Raw genomic sequence first — 27487 nt, 5'->3', positions numbered from 1 at the left:
TTCCTGGTTGCTGAGTGTCCTCTGGGTGATGCCTCGTCACATGGCTCCAGAGATTAGTAGTATTTCTGTTGTGCTTTACCCCTACTTTGCACGTTTTGCACACAGCATTATTTTTGTCAAGTTGGGTGCAGTTTTCTTGCCTCTTAAAGCTGCCAGACACCGGCTCTTAAGTTTGCCAGAGATTTAAATTGCGCTTCCGCCATCTTGTTGTTCTCTGATCGGAGGCACATGGCCTGGATCTCGTGAGATCTGATCATCTGACTGCAATAACGTTGCACTACGCACTAAATTATGCGAGACTAAAGGGGAAAACCAAAATAAAATAATGAACGATGCATTTTATGCAGCTGAGAGCCAGGCTAGTTAGCTTAGTCCAATGGCTGGTAGTGGGTGGGAAGTGTTAGCATCAGCTAGCTCAGGTCCAGGCTAGTTAGCTTAGTCCAAGGGCTGGTAGATGGTGGGAAGTGTTAGCATCAGCTAGCTCAGGTCCAGGCTAGTTAGCTTAGTCCAATGGCTGGTAGTGGGTGGGAAGTGTGAGCATCAGCTAGCTCAGGTCCAGGCTAGTTAGCTTAGTCCAAGGGCTGGTAGTGGGTGGGAAGTGTAAGCATCAGCTAGCTCAGGTCCAGGCTAGTTAGCTTAGTCCAAGGGCTGGTAGTGGGTGGGAAGTGTTAGCATCAGCTAGCTCAGGTCCAGGATGCTGGTGTGTCCAGCAGGAATCCTCCTCCTCCTCATCATCAGTAGCAGCAGTCGCTCTTCTAGTCCTGAACAAACGTTTGGTTCTGTTGACCCAAGTTCCAGTGGTGCTTTGGAGGTGCTGCGTCAAATCACTGCTCCCAGTCAGGAAAGTAGTTCTGGCTACGTGTCTGATTCTACCACTACAACGTCTCCTCATGTTAAACAGGTATTCATCACCGAGGTTACACACAACCCTCCTGATATTAATGCAGGCAGAGATGGAGCTACGCTAACACTTCCCACCCACTACCAGTCAGTGTGCTAAGCTAATTTCTGTACATTTTCATTCTTCACTCCAAAGTTTAAAAGTCATTTACAGTAGTGACATGATGCTGTGTTTGTGTGCAGCAACTGTAGCTCTGTGTGGGGTCTACATGTCCTCTGGTGGTGTGTTAATGTCAAGTGTGTGTGACGGCTTCATCTGAATCAATAAGTCTGGACCTTCCTGTTCGCCTAATGAAAGCCAACACACCCACAACAACACACAGGCTATCAAACACAAAATCAAAGCTGTGTGACACGGATGGTCGAGCCGCCGCTCACGTAAGCACTGCTTGTCTCTCATTGTGTGTAAATGTGTTTTCTTCCTTTCAGAAGCCATTAGCAGCCCGATAGTGATCAGTGGGCTTTAATGGCCCACAGGAAAGAGAAGCCATTAGCAAATTAGCAAGTCCATCCTCCACACGGCTATTAGCCACCACCTCAAATTCTCTGGTCAAGTTACGATGATAAGATGATGAGTTCACCAAAGTCTGGATATGATGATGATGATGATGATGAGGAGGAGGAGGAGGAGGAGGAGGAGGAGGAGGAGGAGACTGATCCTTGTGTCCTGGTCTGGTAAATCAGAGGGTGCCAAACTTTTTTCTTGGACCCACCCACATTTTGTATGAATAAAATTGAAACCAAATATGTTGCTCTCATGTCGCTGGAGGGTTGTGTTGGTGTTTGACTGACAGCTAATAAAGGGGATTGTCTATGGTTGATTGACAGGAGATTGTGGGTGTGTCTATGATCAATTGACACCAACTTGTGGGGTGTGTCTGTGGTTGATTTACAGGCGCTGGTGGGATGTGTCCATTGTTGATTGACAGGAGCTGGTGGGGGGTGTCCGTGTTTGATTGACAGGAGCTGGTGGGGATTGTCCATGGTTGATTGACAGGAGCTGGTAGGTGTCTCTCTGTTTCTCTTCTTCATCCACAAGATCCATGTGAGAAAATGACAATCTAAAGTGTTTAGAAATAAATTTGGCATTTACGGTGTCACAAGTTTTTTTGCATTATAAAGCAGATTAATTGATTATTGGTTGAAACAAACCTGTCAGTCAGCTGATCAACTGGTAGCCATCTTGATGTCTGACTTTAAAAAGTACTGTAGCTCCCTGAAGCTCCAGCCTCTGAGAATAAATGGAGGACTCTTTTTCTTTGGTGGTGTGCTTGTTATTGATTAATTTGTTCGCGTGTTCGTTTCATCGCTGCGTGTCATCGAGTCGCTGGCTCTCGCTGAACTGAAATCCGCCTTTGAAGATGACTCGTCTCAGCATATGGCGCAGGACGGTCTAATTTAATTCGTGTGGTCTCTTACAGGTCCCATGATGACAACTGTTTGAGAGTTAATTGGTGTCTTTGGTCCTCTGAGGAGAACAGAAGGAAAACACAAACAAACACACACACACACACACATACACACACACGCACATGCAGCTTGTTGTGTTTTATTAAGCAGAGCTGCATTGTCTCTCCATTCCTCAAACATGTCACATCACCCAATTGAAACAGGCAGTCTTTTCCTTTTCATCTGGAACTTCCAATTACCTGTAATCTGACGCTGACGGAGGCTCACCAACGCCAGATCTGCTCACCAGCTGCCACAATCCCTTTTTACTGCTTTATTTCCTCTTCTCTGACTCGCCTCCAACTTTGCCTCACTGGTGCTTGGATTTGAAAGGGGACGCGATTTGGTTTGCAGTCAAACTGGCAAAAGCAGAGTTGGTATTTGGCGCCCCAGTGATCAAAAGTAAAAGATGGCGGCTCGTTCATCACAGCGGGGTGCTGTTTTGAGTTAGGTGGTCGTCCCACCTGAGGTCACCGCCAGCGAGTCAGAGAGAGGATAAGCAGCAGATCCAAGTCTTCACAAATAAGAACAACAGCCACTTCCTCTAAACTCCATGCTGAGACTGAATGGATGCAGTTATAAACAGATGAGGAGGACGAATCTACTGACAGTTGTGAGGGCTGACAGATGCAGCACAGTATTGATGACCTTTTAGAATGAAGATTATTTCACGTGGACCCGAGGAACTGGATGGAAGTCCATCAACAACAGCTACTAACAGCTACATCCTGCTAACAGAGCGGCGCAGGAACAAGTTATACAAGCTAACAACAGTTCTAGAAAAACATTCGGTTCCCTGGTCTACAGGTCAGTGATGTGAAATTAGGAGTGTTGATCCCAGCAGCTATAGGTTCAGTTCTACATCAGATCCACCAGTAAACACCAGACCGGTGGATGGTGGAGGTTCAGTTCTACATCAGATCCACCAGTAAACACCAGACTGGAGGATGTTGGAGGTTCAGTTCTACATCAGAGCCACCAGTAAACACCAGACTGGTGGATGGTGGAGGTTCAGTTCTTCATCAGATCCACCAGTAAACACCAGACCGGTGGATGGTGGAGGTTCAGGTCTACATCAGATCCACCAGTAAACACCAGACTGGTGGATGGTGGAGGTTCAGTTCTACATGAGATCCACCAGTAAACACCAGACTGGTGGATGGTGGAGGTTCAGTTCTACATCAGATCCACCAGTAAACACCAGACTGGTGGATATTGTAGGTTCAGTTCTACATCAGATCCACCAGTAAACACCAGACTGGTGGATGGTGGAGGTTCAGTTCTACATCAGATCCACCAGTAAACACCAGACCGGTGGCTGGTGGAGGTTCAGTTCTTCATCAGATCCACCAGTAAATACCAGACCGGTGGATGGTGGAGGTTCAGTTCTTCATCAGATCCACCAGTAAACACCAGACTGGTGGATGGTGGAGGTTCAGGTCTACATCAGATCCACCAGTAAACACCAGACCGGTGGATGGTGGAGGTTCAGGTCTACATCAGATCCACCAGTAAACACCAGACTGGTGGATGGTGGAGGTTCAGTTCTACATCAGATCCACCAGTAAACACCAGACTGGTGGATGGTGGAGGTTCAGTTCTACATCAGATCCACCAGTAAACACCAGACTGGTGGATATTGTAGGTTCAGTTCTACATCAGATCCACCAGTAAACACCAGACTGGTGGATGGTGGAGGTTCAGTTCTACATCAGATCCACCAGTAAACACCAGACCGGTGGCTGGTGGAGGTTCAGTTCTTCATCAGATCCACCAGTAAATACCAGACCGGTGGATGGTGGAGGTTCAGTTCTTCATCAGATCCACCAGTAAACACCAGACCGGTGGATGGTGGAGGTTCAGGTCTACATCAGATCCACCAGTAAACACCAGACTGGTGGATGGTGGAGGTTCAGTTCTACATCAGATCCACCAGTAAACACCAGACCGGTGGATGGTGGAGGTTCAGGTCTACATCAGATCCACCAGTAAACACCAGACTGGTGGATGGTGGAGATTCAGGTCTACATCAGATCCACCAGTAAACACCAGACTGGTGGATATTGTAGGTTCAGTTCTACATCAGATCCACCAGTAAACACCAGACTGGTGGATGGTGGAGGTTCAGTTCTACATCAGATCCACCAGTAAACACCAGACTGGTGGAGGTTCAGTTCTACATCAGATCCACCAGTAAACACCAGACTGGTGGATGGTGGAGGTTCAGGTCTACATCAGATCCACCAGTAAACACCAGACTGGTGGAGGTTCAGTTCTACATCAGATCCACCAGTAAACACCAGACTGGTGGATGGTGGAGGTTCAGTTCTACATCAGATCCACCAGTAAACACCAGACTGGTGGATGTTGGAGTGGTGGAGTCTTCAAAACCTGGGTCACGAACAAGAGTCTAGAGGAGCCTACAGAGGTCGTGGATTTTTCATTGAAGGTCATCAGGGGAAACACAAGAAGCCTGAAGCTCAGTGGTGGTGACCTTGAAGTCATGTGACCCTGGTGTAGCTCCTCCCTTGGCTAATGTTAGCTTAGCACTGCTAACCGTAGCATCCAGGCTTCCAGCATCATCAGAGGGTTCATTAGTGAAGATGATCTTGATGAACTGAACCTGGAAGATCATCAACTTCTGTTCACCAGAGCTGATTTACTGGTTCAATCACCACAATCACATGGAGCTATCCTATTGGCTGCTGGGGGAGGAGCCAGGAGATGACCACTTCCTGTTGGTGGAGGACCCAGGAGATGACCACTTCCTGTTGGACTACAAACACGCCTCTCATCACAGGTCTGTGCCTTAGAGCAAAGATGCACCATTTGATCCAGGGCGCCTGTAAAAGTTCACTTGTTCCTGGACTAATATTCTGTATTTCCACCACGTTTAAAAGAAGCATAAAGAAGAGGTGTCACTTGCTCCTGTGGAGGTCTTTGAGGTGGGTAAGTTCAACCAGCTTAGATGTTTTGATCTGACCCGCCCACTCAGATACTTCAGGCACTTTAGTTTAATTCTCCAAATCACGGTTCAAATTATAAATCACACATTTCTGTTACAATCATGTCTGTGAACGAGGTCACAGTTGGACTCTGAGTACATCTCAAAGACGCTAACAGCTGATTCTCCTGTCAAATGGCCTGTCAGCACCGATCAGCTGATGCACAAACAGACGGACGGGCTGGGCTGGTGGGCCGGCCGCAGCACTGCCAGCTGCATCAACATGCAGGGGCTTCAAATTGAAAGTGGCAGCCGCTGCTGTACTCCAGATCTGCTATGTTTTTTATTTCGACAGGAGGTCAGAGGTCAGCGAAGTCTACAGGTCTTCCTCTCCTGGAGGTTTTTCTGGCGGCTGAACCTCAAGCGGCTAAGATGACAGCAGCAGCTCCGCTGGGAAACTTCTGTGCTGTTGTTGTTGTCGTTCGTCGTGCCTTTAAGAAATCCACCTCATTATCCCGGCGTCCCAGCGGGATTAAGATAACCACTGTCGTGTCAAGTCAATCTCGGGCTCATCCAGCGCCGCTGTCACTCTGCTGCGTTGCTCCATGTTTAATGTGGCTACAAGAGTTCTGCATTTACAGCATTTGGCAGCCTGCTGTGACGAGGAGGCGGTTATGACCCCCGGCCCCTCCCAGCCCTCTGTTGGTGTCCTCTTACTTGTCCATATTACTTCTTATATCTTCACAAATTCCACCTGAATGTTTTCATTCATTTTCTCTCAACTTTTCATACGTTCACATCAAATATGGCGAGATTCATCACAGCTCCATCATTTCCTGGCTCGATCAATGAGGCCGTTTTAAGAAGCGATCCCTTGGACTCAGTCAGGACTCTGAGCTGCAGGTTCGTCTGCTTCCCTACATGCATGTCTGTTTTTTTCAAAGTCGTGAGGCTTTGTGACGAAACTGTCAGGGAAGAACAAAATCTTGTGTTTAAATATTCAAAAATGACCTGTTTACGTCTTCCTGAGTGACCGAAGTTGGAGGAAACAGGATAAACAAACAATTGCATTTACTGCCCCTCTTTCTTGCCAGCAGAAGCAAACAAAGTTTCCTCAGAAGTTCTTCTTTCAAAGAAGATTGCAGTTCCATGAGGAGCTGAAAATGATTGGACAGAAACTCTCAGACAAAAGGGACCCCTGTAGCCTCCCCATCATCATCTGGCGTCATGAATCAGACGGATGTGCAGATACGTCCAACTGAACCGTGACGAACCACCGTTTTTCATCCTTTTCCCAGGTCAGCGGCCTCCTTTACAGCTAAAACACTGATATGTAAATGTGCCCTTACAGTCTAAAGCAAGCGTTAGTGACATGAACACAGAGAAGGGCTACAGCTCCCTGCTGCAGCGGCGGCGGCGGCGGCGGCGGCAGCTGATAACCTCCAGGTCTCTATGGGGAACGTTTTCAAAGAACAGAGAGGAAGAGGAGGCCAGCTGATTTAAACCTGCATGGCTGACCAGGATGAGCTGCCTGGGGACACGCAGAGATGAAGGCAGGCCGGCCAGATACATTTATATTATGTGATTAAGGGGGGGTGCCAGTGACGGACAGCGTGATGTAGTGGGAGTGGAGTGGTGACTCTATACTCTCTAATTGACCCCAGTTAGGATCCGCACACCCTTTCCCCAGCTCTCAAAGAGCGCCTAATTGCTGCAGCTGATTGGGTCCTGATAGAATTAGGGCTGTCAGTGAAGGTCATTAGGCTCAGATTCATCTTCCATCTCGGGGATGAGCAAAGCTGCCCTCCTTATTCCTCCAGACGCCTTAACAAGCTCGCCTTGAGCTCCTTTGTCAGGGTGAGGATCCAAGATAAAGCAAGAAGACGTTCTGTGTGTGTGTGAACTCAGACACATGAGTCGATACCGTCTCTCTGAAGGTGGATGGATACACAAGCTTTAATCTGGGAGGTCAAGCTGCAGCTTCCTGCTGCTCGGCTGGCGGTGAACAGGAAGTGGAAGTGGAAGTGCAAACGAAGACAGCAGGAAACTCTTCCAGCTTTCCTCTGCTGCTGACAGAGGTGCTGTCGTTCTATCTCAGACTTGTTTCTCCATCGCCAAGGTGCTCATGTTTCAGTGGCCTTTCAGCTGGACTACACCAAACCTACGTGACTGATTTTCACCAAACCTGGTGGAGGGGTGCTCACGGTGCCGGGAAGGTAGCTGTTCACATATGGGGCAACTTAGTCACAGCACCACCTGATGGTAACAGGAAATGACATCCCTTCGCTGACTGCTGATGGCTCCATCTATGGCCTGAGCCTCGGAGGTGTCTGAACCTGCTGCAGTAAAATCAAGGATTTTCTACTGGACCATCATCTTGGTAATCAGGTGCAGGAAACGCAGGATGGACGACCACAATGTGAACACTAATGAGAAACAGTCCTGGGAACAAATCCCAAATTACTGTTAATCTGATGGAAATGCGTCGGAGCATGATCACGCAGGTCGTCCTGGAGGGGGTCGCGTCCCAGCTGACAGCCATCTCACCAATTAAATTGCATCAGAGGTGTCACCGGGAGCTCCTGCTGCCTGAACTTTCCTCCGTCATCTCCACAAGCGACTCTCGAGAACAAGACGCTCATCCCTCGCTGCTCTGAGGCAAGTCAGATAATCTGGCTCAGTGAGGAGGAACACGGACTGAGGTCTTAGAACACTGATGATGTCTGCTGTCTCTGCTGTGTGCACTGGCCCGCAATTCTCAGGAACTTCTGTGAGCGAAAAAGACCGAGAAGTCAGAGAGACGCCAGAGCCTCGGTCATGTGGTTTCACCTCTGCAGATGCTAAAATACTCACCAAATATGGAAGAGGAAACGATACAGTTCTACTAATATCGTAGTACCATCAGAGCAACCAACGCAGTACTTTAATCCTTGAACTGCTTTCAGCAGTACATACTTAGACCTACTAATCCAAGCATGCCTGACCCTGGATCAGTTACCTACAAAATCACTCAGTGCAGCAACGCTGTCTACTGCCTAAAAAACAGAGCTGCGGTCAACGATGGCTCGTCGGCGTCCCCGGTGAGACAGTGGGCTGGCTGTTTGCGTTGTTAGCTTGTTGTGAGAAGCTAAGCTAACACCTCCATGTTCTACATGTAACAGGTCACGACGGCAACTGTTGTCACAACTGTGATGATTTTGATTGACGTTGTTGATGAGCAACATTACCTGGCAGGTTAGGTTTCCTCCCTCCAGGAGCACATGAGCTTGGACAGGAATATTCAGGTTTTAAAGGTTCTGATCGTTCTGCAGCCACTGAAGGAGTCCAGAAGCCAGCCTGACATCTCATTGTTCGTCTGCTTGTTCCAATGAAAACACTCAGTAGATTCCTGTGCTTTCACACAATATTTGTGTTCATATTTGCTATTTTTGTGATTTTAATTGGGTTTTTTTTTGCACATAAATGTTTGCAAGGAGCATTTGTGTTTCTTTTTATAGTTGTGCTTGTTAAGAGCGAATCTCAGCCTCTGACAGCTCTGGTGGTTGTATATGTTTGTTTGTGCATGTAAATGGCTGCTGTGTGTTTTGCAGCGGCGGCGGCTCGTCTCTCTTCAGTACATTAATGCCCTCCAGCTGTCCATTAGTGCACCTCTGTCATGTTTAAGAGCTGAGGTGGGAGTTGCACATTAGCTGAAAGCTAACACGAATGATATAGATGTGCAGAATTTAACCCCCGACCTCTGTTAGCACGCCCACGCTGCCCAGCGGAGCCGCAGCCGCCTGCTAACACGCTGGGAGAGAACACGGAGTAATCAAAACAAATGAGTCAGTGAACGGAGAGGAAGCTGGCGCCATGAGCAGATTTCTAATGACGACTAATATTAGCATAACCTAATGTGCTTGTTGATCAAGGGTAAACTTTCGGGGGAGGACATGTTAGGTGCAGAATAAACAAAAGCAGCTGCTGCCAAGGCTCCAACAGCCTTCCCAGGGAGGAGGAAGACGCTGAGGCCATTCTTAATGTGGGCTGAGCCCGCCGCATGGAGATGAGGCAATCTGCCGCCGCATCCACGGCTGTTTTCCTTCAGCCCAGTTCTCAGAGGCTCCAATGAAATTCAGGTGGGAAAGGGAGCAGTTTGAACAATTGCATTGAAATATTTATTTTTCTTCATTTGCCAAAAAGCTTTTCTTTCCTTTGTTCGTTTTCTGCTTCCTGTTTTCCCCCGGCAGTTAATTGCACGAAACTCCTCTGTGCTTTCAGTTACAAGGCCGCCGCTGCAGAGCGCCGCACTCGTCCGCTAAATATTACATGAAGATTTAAGTAACGATTGTTGTTCTTTTGGCCATCAACTATTCATGTTCTTTAAGTGAGGTGCACCGTGGGAGACGGGTGTGGGAGGAACCCGCTCAGAAACCGGTTTGCGATGCTTTTTTCGAAGAAAGTAAAAGCAAACACTGGAAAAATAAAGACTTCATGTGAACACGATAATTCAGCTTTCACATGAGATTTTCATTAGAACCAGAGAAATGTCCTGCTGGACTCATTCCTCTCAACTCAGGCTGAACTTTGTTCAAACTCACTAAATGTAAAAGATTATTCTGAAGATGGCAAAGTTTCCAAAAATACCAAAACACACAAGAGCAGCTTTAAATGACGCACAAGTCCACTAAAATATTTCAGTTTTATTAACAGAAGGAATCCTGAACCACCGTTCATCTTCTGTGGTGAGTTCTGGTTGCATGTCTTGCCGTTCCTTCGTACTTCCTGTCATCACCTCCTGGCCAATAACTTTGTATTAAGAATTAGGAAAAAAAGAAAACAGCGAGACAGCGAGTTTTACGGCCGTTGAATGTTGAGCTTTGTTCTTGTTGGAGAGTGAGAGCTCCCATGTATCTAATATATAATAATCTCTTATTTTGAGGTGTCATGTCCTGTGTGTTTGGTGAGCTCATCCAGGAAGGGAGGCCCCACCCAGACTCTTGAGCCGAGTCGTTGCTTGTATGGTGGCACACAGTGACCCGTAAGTAGAGTTTACTTTTCATACACTTGTGAGCACATGTAAGAGTTGTAAATGTGCTGCGACAACCAGAGTGAAGCAAGTGTGTTGTTGTTGTTGTTACTGGCTAACACTTGTAATGCTAATGCATGAATTAACCTGCGGCCGGCCCGGTGGAGCAGTGGTCCTCCCTGTGGCCCCCCAGCAAGAAGGTTGTGGGTGGAGCCCCGGCTGCAGCACGGGGTCTTTCTGGGTGAGTCTCCATGTTCTCCTGTTCCTGCTGGGTTCTCTCTGGTACTCCAGCTTCCTCCACAGTCCAAAGACATCAAGAGGGACCAGGTTAATCCAGACTCTAAATTGACCGTAGGCGTGGCTGGGAGAGCCAATGGTTGTCTGTCTCTATGTGTTGGCCCTGCCATGGACTGGTGACCTGTCCAGGGGGAAGGCTGCTGGGATAGGCTCCACCCCCACCACCCTGAACAGGAGGAGAGGGAGAACATGGAGGGATGGAGGGATGATGGAGGGATGATGGAGGGATGATGGAGGGATGATGGATGGATGGATGATGGATGGAGGGATGGATGGATGGATGGATGATGGAAGGATGGAGGGATGGATGGATGGAGGGATGGATGGATGGATGGATGACGGAGGGATGGAAGGATGGATGGATGATGGAAGGATGGAGGGATGGATGGATGATGGATGGATGGATGGATGGAGGGATGGATGGATGGATGGATGATGGATGGAGGGATGGATGGATGGATGGATGATGGAAGGATGGAGGGATGGATGGATGGATGGATGATGGAGGGATGGAAGGATGGATGGATGATGGAAGGATGGAGGGATGGATGGATGGATGGATGATGGAAGGATGGAGGGATGGAAGGATGGAGGGATGGAGGGATGGATGGATGGATGATGGATGGATGGAGGGATGGAAGAATGGATGATGGAAGGATGGATGGATGGAGGGATGGAAGGATGGATGATGGAAGGATGGATGGATGGATGGAGGGATGGAAGGATGATGGAATTAACATGCAGGCTACTGTAGGTTCTCACAGGAGATCTTGCAAACCTACACACTGATCCTTTAACTTGTAGCAAATGCAACATCTGTCTCTCTCTCTCTCAGTGTGAAACACACACACACAACACACACACACACACACACACACACACACACACACACACACACACACACACACACACACCAAATCTCAGTGAAGCCTCTGAAAATCTAATAAGTCAAACTGCAGTGCATGAATACCAAATGCAGCCTAATTGATGACCTAATTTATGCAATAAACAGTGTTTTTTAATTATAGTTATCTATCGGCCAAATGTTCGTGTAGCAGTGCTGATTCATGCCGGCGTATCGAGCCACGGGTCGGACTCAACCAACCCTGTTTATATCACTGACAGCAAAATTATCACAGCGGCACTTCATCATCGCTGCTGCCTGAGAGACGCGAGTGTGACAGCAGCTCAGACTCAAGAGACGGAGGATCCACAAGGACAACCACATCATGCTTCTTCTTCTTCTTCCTCTTCTTCTTCAGCCACCTTTAATTTAAACATACAAAAGAGGTTCCACCACATCATTTGTTTGTTCGTCTGACTAACCTGACGGCTAAACATGCGCATGCCGCCATTTTGAACTCTTGTTCAGACATAAACAGAGTTTTAAGCAGCAGCATCCTGTAATTCCCTCTTGAGGCTGCAGGGGTCACTGTGGCAGAGGTTGGTCTATTACAACCATGTGGTTAAAGGAGCCATGTGTGCTGGGCTCATTCGTAGTTGATCCACTACTGGGTCTAAGCACTCCAATAATCTACTGGTTAATTAGAAACACAAAGTAACTCTGAGCGCCTGTCAAGGGAACGCCACCTTCTAACCTTCATGCCCACGTCACGATTATAGCTAGCTTAGCATTATAGCTTAGCATTATAGCTTCGCTGAAGGTTTAGCAAGACAGAGAAAGTTTTATACCATAACAGAACGAAAGAAACAGCATATTGCCACATGTAAACACATTTGGTTAAGAAGGTGGAGCCAGAGGAGGGGAGGTGGATCCGACAGATATTTGTGACAGCTGTGACTGCCCCCCGACCTGCCACTCAAAAAGGCCACACCTTTATTCATACATTAATATGATTTAAACCGATGAGACCTAAAGATCCACGTCCTGAACAGTCGCCATGACACAGAATGGAGACCGATGGAATTGTTCTCTCTTGGTTCTGCTGATCTCACCCTGTTACTGTGGGTTTTACTGGCTTGTGGAACCTCCAGTGGCCACTTGAGGAACTGCAGCTCTGAGCACATCCTGGATTCTTCAAGCTGCAGGAGTCTTTCAGCACAAAATCCAACATTTAATAACCAGCTGTGCTTTGACAGATGTGGGTTTGTGGTGAGAGACATTTTCCTCCACGTTGTTCTCTGAAGGGTCTCATTTTGATGTACGCATCCAGGTGTGGATTTGAAGGAAATACAGCTGCCAGCACACACACCGTCCAGTCAGTGTGGGCGGAGCTAAGCGTGAGCACGATACCGGTCGCTTGGTTGGACGGTCGATGTTTAATGTTGAGCTCGAGGTGAATCGTTTCAGTCGGTTGTGTTCATTAATTGTTGGAGAGGAGAAACGTGTCGCTGACCGGGAGAGGTAGAGAACTACAGCTCTGTGTGATGTCATAGCTCATCTGAATGACATCATTGAGAAAACACTTGACTGAACCTTGTAATAATAATAATAATAATAATAATGGTAATAATAATAAAGATACATTTTATTCAAAGGACACCGTGGACAGAACAGAAGTGCTGTAGCTGAACCATCCAGGTACGAATGTTCACCTGTCAAAGTCCATGCACTCACCTGACGCTTAGATGATTACTGGTTGATAATCAAATCTTCAAAAAATCTATTGGTGGTGTTTTGCTCGATCAGCTGAAGACGATCAGCTGATCAGGTATTACCATGACGACCGCTGTGAGAAGCTCCCATCGCTGTGAACTCCTTCCCGCTGCAGCTGATGCTCCAGATGACCATGTTGTGTCCAGAAGTACCCGGAGTCCCAGAGGCACCACAGAGGTAAAAGGCAATTAAAACATAAGCAGGTCGTCCCTCGAAACGCTGCGTCCTCCCCATTTGAGGCTCTCGTGCACGCCGCCATCTGCAACAATGGCAACTCATCATTCAGTTTAGGGCTCTTCAGGAGGGGGAGGAGCCCACCGGGAACCCTGCTACCTGGCAATCACCATCAGAGGAGCGTTGAGGGAATTCTTCTCTCTTCCTCCTCATGTGCCAACACAGGTGTGGTGGCGGTGGTGGCGGCGGCAGCGGCAGCGGTGGCCTGGAGACATTTGATGATACTTTAAACTTCTAAAGTTTCTAACAAAGTTGGCGAGGTGATGACCTCTGTTTACAGAGGGTCATGTCACTCCACGTGGCGCACCTCACCTGGGTTATCTCACTTGCCATGCTGTTAAACAGCTGAGGGATTTAGGGTGTGTGTGTGTGTGTGTGTGTGTGTGCTTATTTTGTTTACCTGCAACCTTCAAAAACAGCTAGCGTGCAGCGTGGGGTAAATAGTAAAGAAGAGGTAATTGCACACAAGGGGATGAGTTTGTGTGTGTGTGTGTGTGTGTGTGTGTGTGTGTGTGTTTATCTGACGGTGTGCAGCAGTGTGGCGAAGGAGAGCCCTGTGTTTCACACCACCACAGAGTTGGCACAGGTGTCAAAAAAGTCTTTAATTAGCAAACAAACAAACAAACAAAAGAGCGAGCGGGTGAAGGAGGAGGGCGCCGAGGAGAGACGCCTGTCACCAGAGGACGAGTCACATGACTGCACGCCGACAAGCGTGAAGACGAGAGTCACGGAGCGACAAGCTAATGTGGAAGTGTTTTATATTCTGATGATGATCAGTTAAAAACTCAAACACTGACTGCTGGGATGATCCGACGACCCCGGCTCTGATGAAGCCTACAGAACCGTGCCGCTGAGTTGGGGTCAAAGGTGACGCAACTTGTGAACATTCACCCTTCAGGTCTGGAAAAGAAGGGAGGAGCTTGGCATCGTATTTCGTACTCGTAGAACATCGAGAACATTATCAACACCATCGAGAGTGCGTCTGTGACATCATCACCCAGCTTCGGTCGTCAGGTTGTCTGATCCAGATGTTCAGACTTCTCAGGTGGTTCTGATGAATTGACCGTGTTGTTTGCGTGCTCCCGTCACAGGAAGACCCCCTTTGTTGAGTCGCTTTGGTCTCTTGGGTTTCTCCAGGTGATGAGACGCTGGTCCCCTGGAGGAAATATGAAGGCAGTGCTTGTGCAGGTGTGGAGGGTCGGACTGACAGGACCTCTGCTGATGTGGAGCCTTCTAGTGTTGGGAACAGGAGAGAGCTCCTCCTCCATCGCTCCTCCAGGAGCCGCTCCCGTCTGACGGCAACAGACCGATCAACGTGCTGCTTCTCACGTTCGCCCACTAAACAGCAAGCAAAAGGACCGCTGGGAGCTGGAACTTCACTTGTCTCTTTTATTCTGATCCTGGAAAACAAGACGGTGTCACAGAACCTCAGTGAAATGACGTCACCACCAGGACCCGGTCCATCTGGAGTCAGAAGGGTGCACGGTTCTGTTACTGGTCCACATTCCGTCATCCAGTCAACCTCCTCAACAAGTTCTTCCTTCGTTTCAAATGCGTAAATACACAGGAAGAGACTGACCTGGGACTCCTGGTCCTGCCCACAGACCCGACCAGCGCTCAGGCAGGTTCTGGTATCGGGGTGGAAAGACGGTTCAAAACCCACAAGGACAAATTCACCATCAAATAATCGAAGCGTAAGGAAAGTATTTGAGGATCAAATCAAGCAATCAAACTGCTGGCAGATGGACCGGCACCGGCATCGTCAGCCCAGCTGTTAGTGAGGAGGAACCGCCACGTTCAGCAACAGTGTGTCCTCCAGGTTTCCATGACAGCGAGCGGTTTGAGAGATTTGAATGTCGACTCCTGCTGGGTTTTGTTTCAATAACTCGCCATTTTCTTGTGCGGCGTATAAACGAGCTGCAGCAGGTGGAGAGGCTCTTAAAACTCTGACATTTGTTGTCTCTGTGGGCGCCGGCAGCTGCTCGCTACCAGTCAGCACAACTGGAGCTCCTGACACCGAACACTCCAGAGTGCACGTGCGCGCGTGTGTGTGCTTGTGTGCCTGCATGCTTGTGTGGCCTGTACATCCTCTCCATATATTTGAGCACCAGCAAAATAAAGACGTCAAACATAAAGTCAAAGCAGCCCAGAGGAAGATTGTTCTAGAAATAACCTGCAAGGGCTCCTGAGCGCGCCCACCCGGCCCCGCCCACCCGACCACCCATGCTCACTGGGTCAGCGTGTTGGTGAAAACTAATAGTGCATCATTTTTAATTGCCCCGGCATGCAATTTCCTGACAGATGCCATCACCGCTAATTAGTTACTGACAGCATTATCAAGTTCTCGTCTGGTTTCGGAGGAGCCGATCCTCAACGCCGATGCCAAATTAAAGTGTTGTGAGCTAACGAGCGTGTATGAGGCGCCAATTAAAAGACGAAGAATGGCTTGTGCTCCAGCTCTGTCCCTGAGGCTTGACATGAAAGCTCGGCACTGCTCTCAGACACGGTGCTGGAAGGACGAGTCTCTAAGATGAGCAGCGACAAGCGGCCTCTGGCAGCTCGGGACGCCGGCGCTGGCGCAAATATTTCAACGTTAATTGGTACAAACAAACAATATGTTTGAATCAATGAAGAGAGATTCATTAGATTTCACCTTCGGCCCCCGTAGAGGAGCTTTGATCTGCCGATACCTTCTGAGGCGCCGCGTTTCTGGTTTACGTCATCGACCAAAAGGCCTTCTGGCTCTTTAACCTGCATTACTTCAAGTGGCCAGCTGGGGGCGAATCTTTGGTCTGTGGGAAATGAGACAACTCCTCGCTTCAGTTATAATTTCAGTTAACTTTTCCTGACGAGCTCATGGTCTCAGTCGCTAGTTTCTTGACAGCAGAACATCTGTTTTTTATATTATGCTGCCATTTATAGTCAAACAGCCAAGAAGGCGGGGCCTGCTCCAGGGCGTGGCCACAGGAGTCTCTGTCACATCCCCTCACTCCTCCACAGCTCCACCAACAACTGGAAATTTTCAGTTTTGATTGTGGTTAAGATTAATATTGAACTTTTATTCAGCAGTTGAAGTAGAATTCTGTCACAAAACAGCGTGCTAACATTAGCATTAGCACTTATCCTCGTATCGAAGAACACCCGAGCCTGACGAACGATTGTTGATGGATGAGAAAAAAAGAGTCTTTCTACTATATTCAATGTTGATGTCAGAAATATTGATTAATGTGGTCTCAACACCTGTGGAATCTTATGTTTGCCGCCCCCCCCCCACACACACACACACACACACACATCCGAGTCATTAGTTAATCCTCTGACACTCCTTAGTCACATACAGTGACGCTCCGCTGCTGCGTCCTACTCCTCCTCGCTGCTTCATCACACCATTTTAATCACTCTGCTGTTTCATCCCCATGAAGACAGACGGAGCTGAACACGCGTGACACCCCGACCCAGCAGAGACAGCTCCGGACGTAGCAGCGAGCGTTGACGGGCCTCTCCGAGGGACCTTTAAAACACACGACTGCATCCATAAAACCCGTCCCTCGCTGCTCTCAGCCGCAGACATTAGCACTAATTCAGCTTTTAGCCTCCCATCACAGCACGCTAACCGCCCTGGAGCTCGCTGCTGAAACAACCACACAAAACCAGGACAAAATAAACGCCGTGCGGCTGTCAGTCCGAGTACTTTGCATGATGTACGAGGCCGTGATGGGGGCGCACCTCAGCGGGACCAAATAATTAAGAGGAAAAAGGAAAGCTTCAAATGTTGTCTTGGCAGAGTGAGCGTAACTCGCTGGTTAATCAATGCTAAGAGGGAGCGCCAGGGGACCACACAGATCAGTTCACCCAAGAGAGGATGGCTTCAACCGAGCCGCTGTCATGAGTGACAGCCAGCAGGAAGGTGGCGGTGAGAGAGGTTCAGCCTGACGAATGGGCAGCATCATTAAAGGGCCGACGTGAAGCATCTACACTCTAGATTCTAGAGGATCAACTGGCAGGAATCAAATATTCATATTTTCACTAAACCTGAAACGAAGAACTGATCACATGTAACGGTAACATGAGCCTGTGTGCAGGAGACGGGCTGCGCCATCTTGGACGGCTCCTGTTCCCTCTCATTTCAAAATAAAATCAGTGGCAAGAAAGTAGCAGCGAGCTTCCAGATGTGTAGCTCGCACATATCAGAGCACCTTTCTAACTTATATTTCCTTGAATTCTAGGACTTCCTTGATATTTTCAAAACTTGGAAATTGTATTTTTTTTCAAGCTCCAGGACTTTTCTAGTTTTGCGTGACTTTGTGAACCCTGCAGTAACTGACAGGAACTGTGACAACGTTCCACTCCCTCCCACAGCACTGAGGGTCAGCGGTCTGGTGGCCCTGTGCTGGTCTGGGCTCGGTTGGCGTTGATCAAAGTAGCGCCGCGGCGCTTCCTGCTGGCATCTCTTCTTCTCTCCACATGAGGGGAGATGAAGGTTCGACTCAGCATCATGGACGTGGAGCTCTAGGAAATGTACAAACCCACGTGCGACTCTGTGTTTATGCTCCACTCGACCTTCAGGATGAACTCAAAGACTCCAGCTTTATTCTGAGAAAATCCACCGTTTTTGACATCTCTGACAGCGCCACTGTACCCCCCGCCCCCCCCCGCCAGCCCGTGAGAAACATCCTCTGAGTGGATCAGCAGAGGGCCGCAGCACTCGCCTCCTAATTCCTCTAACAGCAGCATGGCTGTGATACCGCTAAGAGGCAAAGCCCCCCCCAACTAGAATACCATCAGAGATTCTGAAAGAGCAGCGGAGAGGAGAGAGAATCAGAGGCGTGTGGTATTTGTTTGACAGGTACATGTCTCTATAGGCCAGTGCCTTTCCAATTTAAGAGGCCCTTAAGCTGGGAGCCGCAGCTTAACATTATTCTCTGAGAAGAGAAAAAACGGAAACGCTGCTGTCTTCTCCCCTCGCTCCTCGCCGCTTTCACAACGGGCCCTGCCGACCCTTCAAGGACACTTTGCTGCAAGTGTTTCATCATTTGGTTGAATTTTAATTATTTTCCGGGCTTGTTAAGTCCCGCAGTGGCAGCGGTGAGCGGTGGCTGTGAAGGGAAAGGAAGTGAAGTGACAAAGGTATGAAGGGAGGACCGCGGGGACGGAGCAGGATGGCAAAATATTTCATTAGGGTCTGAAATGTTGGCTCACTCACACGACTCATCGCCCTCCAGCCGGCGCCGGTGTGTGAGGATGGGCCCAGGCTACAGGCCCCCACGGGCCCAGGCTACAGGCCCCCACGGGCCCAGGCTACAGGCCCCCACGGGCCCAGGCTACAGGCCCCCACGGGCCCAGGCTACAGGCCCCCACGGGCCCAGGCACGCCTCTCATTTACACCACAAATATTTAGATAATTATTGGATCCCAGATATTGGTGCAGCGCTGACCCCTGTGTGTGTGTGTGTGTGTGTGTGTGTGTGTGTGTGTGTGTGTGTGTGTGTATACACACATGCATATATGTATGTATACATGTATATGGGAATGCATATTTCAACATGTGCATATACAGTATATACAGCTAAGTATCTATACAAATATATGTGTATATATGTATACAAAAATATATAACAGATATAGATATATATGAATATATGTACTTTGATAAACACATACATGTATGTAGGTAATTGTACATACATTGACATGTGTAAATACATATTTGTGTATACATATGGGTCTATAGCTATATACATAGTATATATATACACGTATAAATAAATATCTATATACTTACATTTCGACATGTATGTGTGTACTTATGTGTATACATGTGCAGATTTGTGTATTTATACACATTTCTGTATATATATCCTATATACATGTATTGGTATGTATGTATAAAGATATGTATAAATACATCCCTGTGTGATGAATATATCTGTATATACAGTATACACACATATGTATATATAGGTAGATATATATATACTCACATGTATTTATATATAACATATATAAAGTGTCTTAATATATAAATACAGTATATTTGTCTGTATGTGGCATACATGTATACACATGTATATATAGATATATGAGTGTATATACATGTATATTTATGTATATATTCATATAAATGTATATATGTACATATATTTAAATGTGTGTATAAGTATGTATGTGTGTAAATTTATATATACATATATTCATGTATTGTGTCTATACATATATGTATATATACATGTATATACACACATACATGAATATATGTATATATACATGTTTTAAGTTGTTTGTCCTTTTCTGCCTCCTCATGTCCCTCCAGCTCTGTACCACCCCGCCCACCAGGGGGCGGAGACTAAGACGTCTTCTAGCTGTTCGGACGGCCGTCTTAGTCTCCGCCCTTGGGCACCCTCGTCCCTGGAGGACGCTCTCCCCCACTAATTACTGCTCTTTAATTGTCATCACCAATAGACCAATGACACCCCCCCCCCCCCCGGCCCCCACATCACTGGAGACCCCTCCCCCCAAGGACTCTCAGCTTAGCTCCTCAAAGAGTTTAATCCTGCTGAAATGAGCTGCGAGCTCCCACGTCTCCCGCCGGCGAACCAACCCAGGGCCTCGTACAGCTTCATCAAGGCAGACCCATCAGGTGACATCAGCATCAGTGGGCCTGTGGCGCCGTGGCCGGCCGCCGCCCTGAGATGCTAGTTTAAGCCCTTTTCTTCTGCTTCATTAACAGTCGGGTCACATGAGTGCCGTGCTGGACCGCTGCCAATATCCCGCCACCATTAATGGCTTCTTAGCCGAGGCAATTGAACGTTAGGGACACGAGAGGTGTTTTGACTACGAGTCTGTTAAGTGACTCGCAGATATGATTTACAATTATTTGTTCTGTGAGCTGCGGGGAGGATAAATCTACCCTCCACATGAAGTCACTCGACATCAACATTCTCAGCACCCAACCTTATTTCATTTCTTCTTCTTCTTTCTAATTTAAGGTAGCATATCTCTCTCTCCATGCTGAGTACACATCTCGAAATCTCAAAGCCAATTTGGCGTTATCTCCATCACAGGCGACCCCTTGAATTTGCATCAGTGGAGTGGCTTTGGCAAGCAATTACGCCGATGCAGGACATCGGTAATTTGATGAGAATCTGCTCTGACAAGTCTGGACGCAGCAGAGGAGGCGTCCCCCGGGAGAGCGAGCGAGGGAGCGAGTGAGGGAGGGCGGCGGCCTGCAGGAAACATGGATGTGAATGTATCGCTGAGATTATAGAGGAAGTGCCTCAAAACGGCTCCCCGGGTCACCGATACACGCAGACATACGAGAGATGTCAAAACATACAGTGAGACGCCAGCTGAGCTCACTGAGGTTCACAAGGTCGGCGCCGCTCCTGTCTTCCTGCTCCACATCCTGCCGTGAGACCACCTCGCACATGCAAGGAAGCGCAGGACGGGACCAACCTTGGCTGCCTCTGCAGGAAGGTCGTCCAAGGTCAGGAGGATTCTCCCTCTAATTGTTGGTCTTCTCTCAGGAGTCGCTGCTCTCCGCCGTGACTCTCAGGGACGTTGAGAAGAGTTCAGTTCAGTCGTTCGCACCTGAGCTCTCCGTCGTCTCAGCGATTGGTGAGTTAACGAGAGGTCATCGCCTCCCACCTGGGACGCGCAGACAAACAGAACCATTGATGGTTCACGTTGCTGCGGTGTCACACAGAGATGCAGCCGTACAGCCCCCCCCCATCTCCTCCCTCCCCGTCTCCTCCCTCCTCTCGGTATTGAGGTTTTGGTCTTGTGACCAGCTTAGACGAGAACATTCTAGAGCTTCTGGGCCTGATAACATTAGTATCAACTATAAGGAAGTATGTGATCTCTAATGAAGTATATGACATCATCCTGTACTAAAAAAACACCACATACAACATACTAATACTTCATAACCCCTCACTGTAGTATTTGCTGATATGTTACACTAGAACCACACATTCAGATATTCTTCAGCTGGTGTTGACCCCAGATCTGATCTCAGGTCAGTGATTGGAGTCAAGGGAACCGGACCTTCTACTTGGAGAACTTATTAGCAGCTTTTCGAACTTCTTCCTGCGCCTCTGGATTTTCCTTCTGATCAATAAAGATGTGACATCTTGCATGTAAAGATCACAACACATGTACTTGTACTAGCTGACCACAGACGACCATCACAACACGCTAAGGACACGTCTGAATGTTTACTTGTAATTCCTGACCTGATCCATAAAGTTTGACTCTCCTCCAGCATTTTCATCTCCTGTTGAAACATTAAAGACTTTAATTCTCCATCATAAATAGAGTCGGGGTCTCAGACCCCCCGTCTGGCAGTGACGTCGCTGTTTCCTTCGTTTGTCCTCCCGCGGGTGGCGAGGGTCTTCACATGGTCATAAACCTCTCAGCAGCTGCTCCCAGGAAGCCATAACGCTGTGATGGACGCCGCCTCCGATGAAGGTAAAGAGGCTCCAACGCCCTTAAAGGACACTTCCTCTATGATTACATTTACATTTGAAGGGTCACTTCCTCCATTCGCCCCGCGTCGACTCTGCAACCCCAGGCTCTCGTCTGCTCCGGTGCTGAAATTTTAATACACTGGCGTGGTGAAGGAGGCAGGAGGGAGGCGAAGCGAAGCTCCGGCAGCCGGGCTCCTCTGGTACTGGAGGAGCCTGGAAGCTGTCACATTAGCATCTGAATAATCTTGCATCAAGTTAGCAGATGTTTACAACCACGCCGACGGGGAACGTTCTTGTTCCTCAGAGGTTCTCTAAAGGTGAAACCTTCAGAGGGGCTTCTCAATCTCTATGACCCCCCCCCCTCCATTTACTGCTACTTAGAGTAAATATTATTGACAGTATTTACGTACTTGGTTCATGTGACCTACCTTCTCTGGTTACTTGCCTCCTGACAGCAGGAGGATGGTTGTGTGCTGCAGGTGCGGCCGTCCTCGCCGCTCTGGTTAGCACCGCCTCCTCCTCCTTTGCTCCTCTACTTTCATATTTCCATGCATGGCTGCCTTGACATTTAGCGAGGAGAAATGGACTGTTTTCAGGGACTCTCCGGGGACGCTTGTATTACTTTGTCCTGTCAGAAAAAGATGTCATGAAAGGAAGGTGATGTCAGGTCCGCCGGGTTGTTTATTGAATTTACGGTGCCATTATTTCACCACTCAGCATGATTGTATTCATATTATACGCCATCCCGCCAAGGTCGCCCGCTCACCACTTGCCAGTGACCTTGCGCTCGGGGCCCCTGGGGGGCCAGCTTTAACCAGAGACAGGGACCCTTCAGCTTTCAGCTTTGATGGACAGGCGAATAAAGCTAGGAGCTCAATGACACACCAATCAGCCCATGTCAGAGACAGCAGAGGTGGCGGTGGTGGTGACAAAGTGAAAAGAGCTGCGTTAGACCGTCGTCTCAACAAAGACGGACTGGCTGACTGATGGCCTCGCATGCTGGCCCTCACTGAGGTCACGCGGCGTGGAATGGCAGCATTGATCAGTTCCGAGGATGACAACGGGTGTGTGTTGTTGTTGTGTGACCACCAATCACAGATACCTGGCCCAATCCTGGAGGGATGGAAGTCTCTCCGCCGTGAGGTCACGGCTCCTGTCTGGCACACAGGTCATGACCTGGTTAGTAGTGCGCTGCCTGGGTCATTCTAGATGATCCCACAGAACATCGTGATGGAAACAGGTCCTTCTCCAGAACAACACTCATCCCAGCCTCTTCCAGGACTCTCAGTTCTAATGTATTTGAGCGGCTCCACTTGAACTTCGCTGACATCACATCCAAACCCCGCCCCCCAACCCCTCAAAGGACACTGATTGCTAGATAAGTAAAAACACCAGTCACTACTTCTACTCCTGTTAGCCATCTGCTAACTAGAATGTGGATCAGTAATCAGTCCCTTTGGGGCTTGCATGATTTCATAATCTCCGCGTTTTTGTTGCAAAAAAATCACACGTCTTCGCAGAAAGTTGCGTTTCCTTCATACAAGAGCAGCCATTTTCCTTCTGTTGACTTGGCAAAGCTGTGAAGAGACGTTATCAGAAAGCTGCCAACCCCGCGAAGACGACATGATGAAGTCCGCAAATCTGTCTCATTTGCCAACAAAAATAAGCTTGAAACTAGTTTGACTCATCAAGGTTTTGTAAATTTGAGCCGCGTGTTTATTCATGCATGTATGTATAGATTCATATTCCCAGCACTTCCTGTGATGTAGCGCGCTCGCCGTCATTAGAAATCACTCTTTACATGAGGGTTGTAGCCCAGTGAGAACGAGTGTTGGGGAATCACTTTTTCTTGTAGAGTTTTTACAAATTCTCGCAATTTCATCACATTTTTTTAAGAAAACGTGCTTCATAATCAAGGATTGTTGCCCGCAACAATCACAAAATAACTCCACATTTTTCTGGAAGGACTGAGTAATCACCTCATGCGGCACCTCTGAACTCTCCAAATGTTATCAGACCAAATGGATCAAAAACAAACTCATTTATTGAATATTTTACAGCCAATTAGCAACAACGGCGTCGCCCACAGCTGAGCTGAGGCGCTCTTCCACATCATAGCTTTAATCACACTGTTCTGAACTCTCGTAGCATGAACCTGCGAAAACAAGTCATGAGGAACAAGATTCCTGCACCAGTTCAGTTGTCCGTCCCCTCCAGACTGTCTCCTCCTCTGTGATGGAAGCAAACTAGTTTGTTCTTTGTTTGCCTTTAAAAGAGCCAGATACAGAAGAAAGTGAACTCTGGTTTTCCTGCAGGAACGACGTGATCCTCCAGCTGATCCCAAAACATTAAAATCACCACATTTGTAGCCCAGAAAAATAGTTTGCAGCTAATAGAGTTATAAATTACACTCTCCAGCCTTAATGGTGTATTTTTGCCTGCCAAAGCGCTGTGATGAATTGCTGCTCGGCTGTGCCCCCCCCACACACACTCTTGGTCATATTCTCCAAACCACATTATCAAATGGCAGCTATAGGCAGCAGTTATTTAAAGGTTGTCATGTAATTACCGCCCTCATCCAAGGCCCTCAACGCTCTCTGGGTCAGTGGGGTCAACGTGAGGCAGCGGCGGCTGATTTTAGTGGGAGCTCGTGGTCCGCTATCACACAGGAGCTAATGGATTTTATGGAAGAGACCTTGGCGCTGCCGCCAGGAAGCATCAAAGAGTCTCCTGCTAATGCACTCATCCACAGTAAAAATGGTAACACGCTATTATCAATTCCAAAATAGCACCTCCATCCACGTCCATTTGTGGTTCATATCACACGGAGGATAGCATCTATGTTTGGTAATTAGTGTAATTAGCATTTCTCCTTGGCAGGTTGCACAGCGTTGTGTTCAAAGTCAAGCTGATGTGTTGGTAATGATAGCAGTGATGGATTTATCCCCTTGGTGTTGCATGAATCATACAGAAATTATATTTATGTTGTGTTCCAGTTCACTGCAACACAACTAAACAGTAGTAAAGTTCACTAATTTAGCATCACTTCCTGAAGCAGAAGGTAGAAATCAAACTGCAAATATGAAAACAAACATTCAAAAAAAAATGGATAGGGCCATGCCCACTTTTAGGCAATGTCTCTTATTATCTATCATCCCACATTCAGACAAGAAGACAGAGCCCCTCCTCCAGGGAGCTGAGACCCAGGCTAGTTAGCTTAGCACGATAACTGCTAGTGGGTGGGAAGTGTTAGCGTAGCTCCGTCTCTGCCTGCATTAATGTCAGGAGGGTTGTGTGTAACCTTGGTGATGAATACCAGTTTAACATGAGGAGAGGTTGTAGTGGTAGAATCAGACACGTAGCCGGAACTACTTTCCTGACTGGGCGCAGTGATTTGACGCAGCACCTCCAAAGCTCCATTGGAACTTGGGTCAACAGAACCAAACGTTTGTTGAGGACTAGAAGAGCGACTGCTGCTACTGATGATGAGGAGGAGGAGGATTCCTGCTGGACACACCAGCATCCTGGACCTGAGCTAGCTGATGCTAACACTTCCCACCCACTACCAGCCATTGGGCTAAGCTAACTAGCCTGGACCTGAGCTAGCTGATGCTAACACTTCCATGCACTACCAGACATTGTGCTAAGCTAACTAGCCTGGACCTGAGCTAGCTGATGCTAACACTTCCCACCAACTCCCGCTAAGCTAATTAGTCAAGTCAGGTCAGTTTTATTAGTGTGGCATCAAACCCAAACCAAAGTTCTGTCCTGACTCTGTCCAAGTAGAGCAGGTCCAGCACCTCCCTCCTCCACCCAACAATTCTCCATCAGCAGCACATCCTGCAACAGCAGCCACCAGAACCTTCCTTTACCAGCAGGAAGGTGGAGCAGATCCAGGATCAGTGGGGACGGAGAGAGAGCAGGAGAGCAGGACAGAGACAAAGACAGAGAATGGAGGAGGACAGAGAGACAGAAGGAGAGAGAGGGACAGAGATAAAGAGGGAGAGAGAGGAGGAGAGACTGATGGACAGAGACAAAGACAGAGAATGGAGGAGGACAGAGAGACAGAAGGAAAGAGAGGGACAGAGATAAAGAGGGAGAGAAAGGAGGAGAGACTGATGGACAGAGACAAAGACAGAGAATGGAGGAAGACAGAGAGACAGAAGGAGAGAGAGGGACAGAGATAAAGAGGGAGAGAAAGGAGGAGAGACTGATGGACAGATGGGGACGTGAGCAGGTGGAGCTACGGGTGGCAGCTGGAGCCTCTTCAGGTCTGGAGCCTCCTCCAGCAGCACCAGGATCTGGGATGAGAGGAGAAGAAGAGGAGTTAGTAACACGTCTGAGGACAGGAGGAGGAGAGAGAAGCCCAGTGCATCATGGGAGATCCCAGCAGTCTGAGTCTATAGCAGCAGATCTAAGGGCCAGCCTAAGCAGTCCTGACTATAAGCCTGATCAACAAGGAGGTCTTAAGTCTGCTCTTAAACCTAGAGAGGGGGTCTGGGTCCTGGACTGAAACTGGGAGACGGTTCCACAGGAGGGGAGCCTGATAGCTGAAGGCTCTGGCTCCATTCTACTGTTAGAACTCTAGGAACCAGCAGGAACCCTGCATCCTGGGAGTGAAGGGTTCTAGCTGGATCATAGGGGACTAGGAGCTCTGTCAGGGATGAAGGAGCCTGACTGTTGAGGACTTTGATGGAAGAAGAAGAATTTTAAATTCTGTTCTGAATCTGACAGGGAGCCATGCAGAGAAGCAGTCCAGGAGAGACCTGGTCTCTGCTACCAGTTCTAGTCAACACGTGGCAGCAGCGTTCTGGACCAGCTGGAGAGTCTTTAGGGACTTGTTAGTCCAGCCTGGTAGGAGGGAGGTGCAGTAATCCAGCCTGGAAGTGACAAAAGCAGGGACTAGTTTTTCTGCATCTTCTTGAGCCAGGATGTGTCTGATCTTAGCGATGTTACGTAGATGGAAGAAGGCGTCCTGGAGATTTGTTGAAGGTGGGAGTTAAAGGATCCTGGTCAAAGAGAACTCCTAGGTTCCTATGGTGGTGCTGGGGGCCAGGGTGGTGCCATCCAGGGTACCTGTCTCATCAGATCAGGTGGTCCTCAGGTGTTTGGGCCCAGCACCAGAACTTCAGTTTATCAGAGTTTAATAAAGGAAATGATGGTCCTCCATGTTTCCTGTCCTTCAGACAGGCCTCCAGTTCAGTCAGCTGGTTTGTTCCATGTGGATCATTGATGAGTTCAGCTGAGTGTCGTCTGCATAGCAGTGAACATTCATGGAGTGTTTCCTGATCATGTGACCTAGAGGAAGCAGGTACAGGGTGAAGAGGACTGGTCCAAGCACAGACCCTTGTGGAACACCAGAACTGACTGTAGTGGTCTCAGAGGAACCATCATTAACTAGTACCAACTGAGATGACCTAGTAAATATGACCTGAACCAGTTTAGTGTGGTTCCTTTAATACCAGTGACAGGTTCCAGTCTCTGTAGAAGGATATGGTGGTCAATGGTACCAAAGCTGCACTGAGATCTAATCAGACCAGCACAGAGGCCAGCCCCTCATCTGGTACCAGTAG

The sequence above is a fragment of the Aulostomus chinensis genome, chromosome 13, assembly GCF_037954235.1.
Source record: "Aulostomus chinensis isolate RoL2024-O1b breed Wild chromosome 13, RoL_Achi_v1.0, whole genome shotgun sequence".
Classification (NCBI taxonomy): domain Eukaryota; kingdom Metazoa; phylum Chordata; class Actinopteri; order Syngnathiformes; family Aulostomidae; genus Aulostomus; species Aulostomus chinensis.
The sequence above is the reverse complement of the archived record's forward strand: the minus strand, read 5'-3'. Positions refer to the sequence as shown.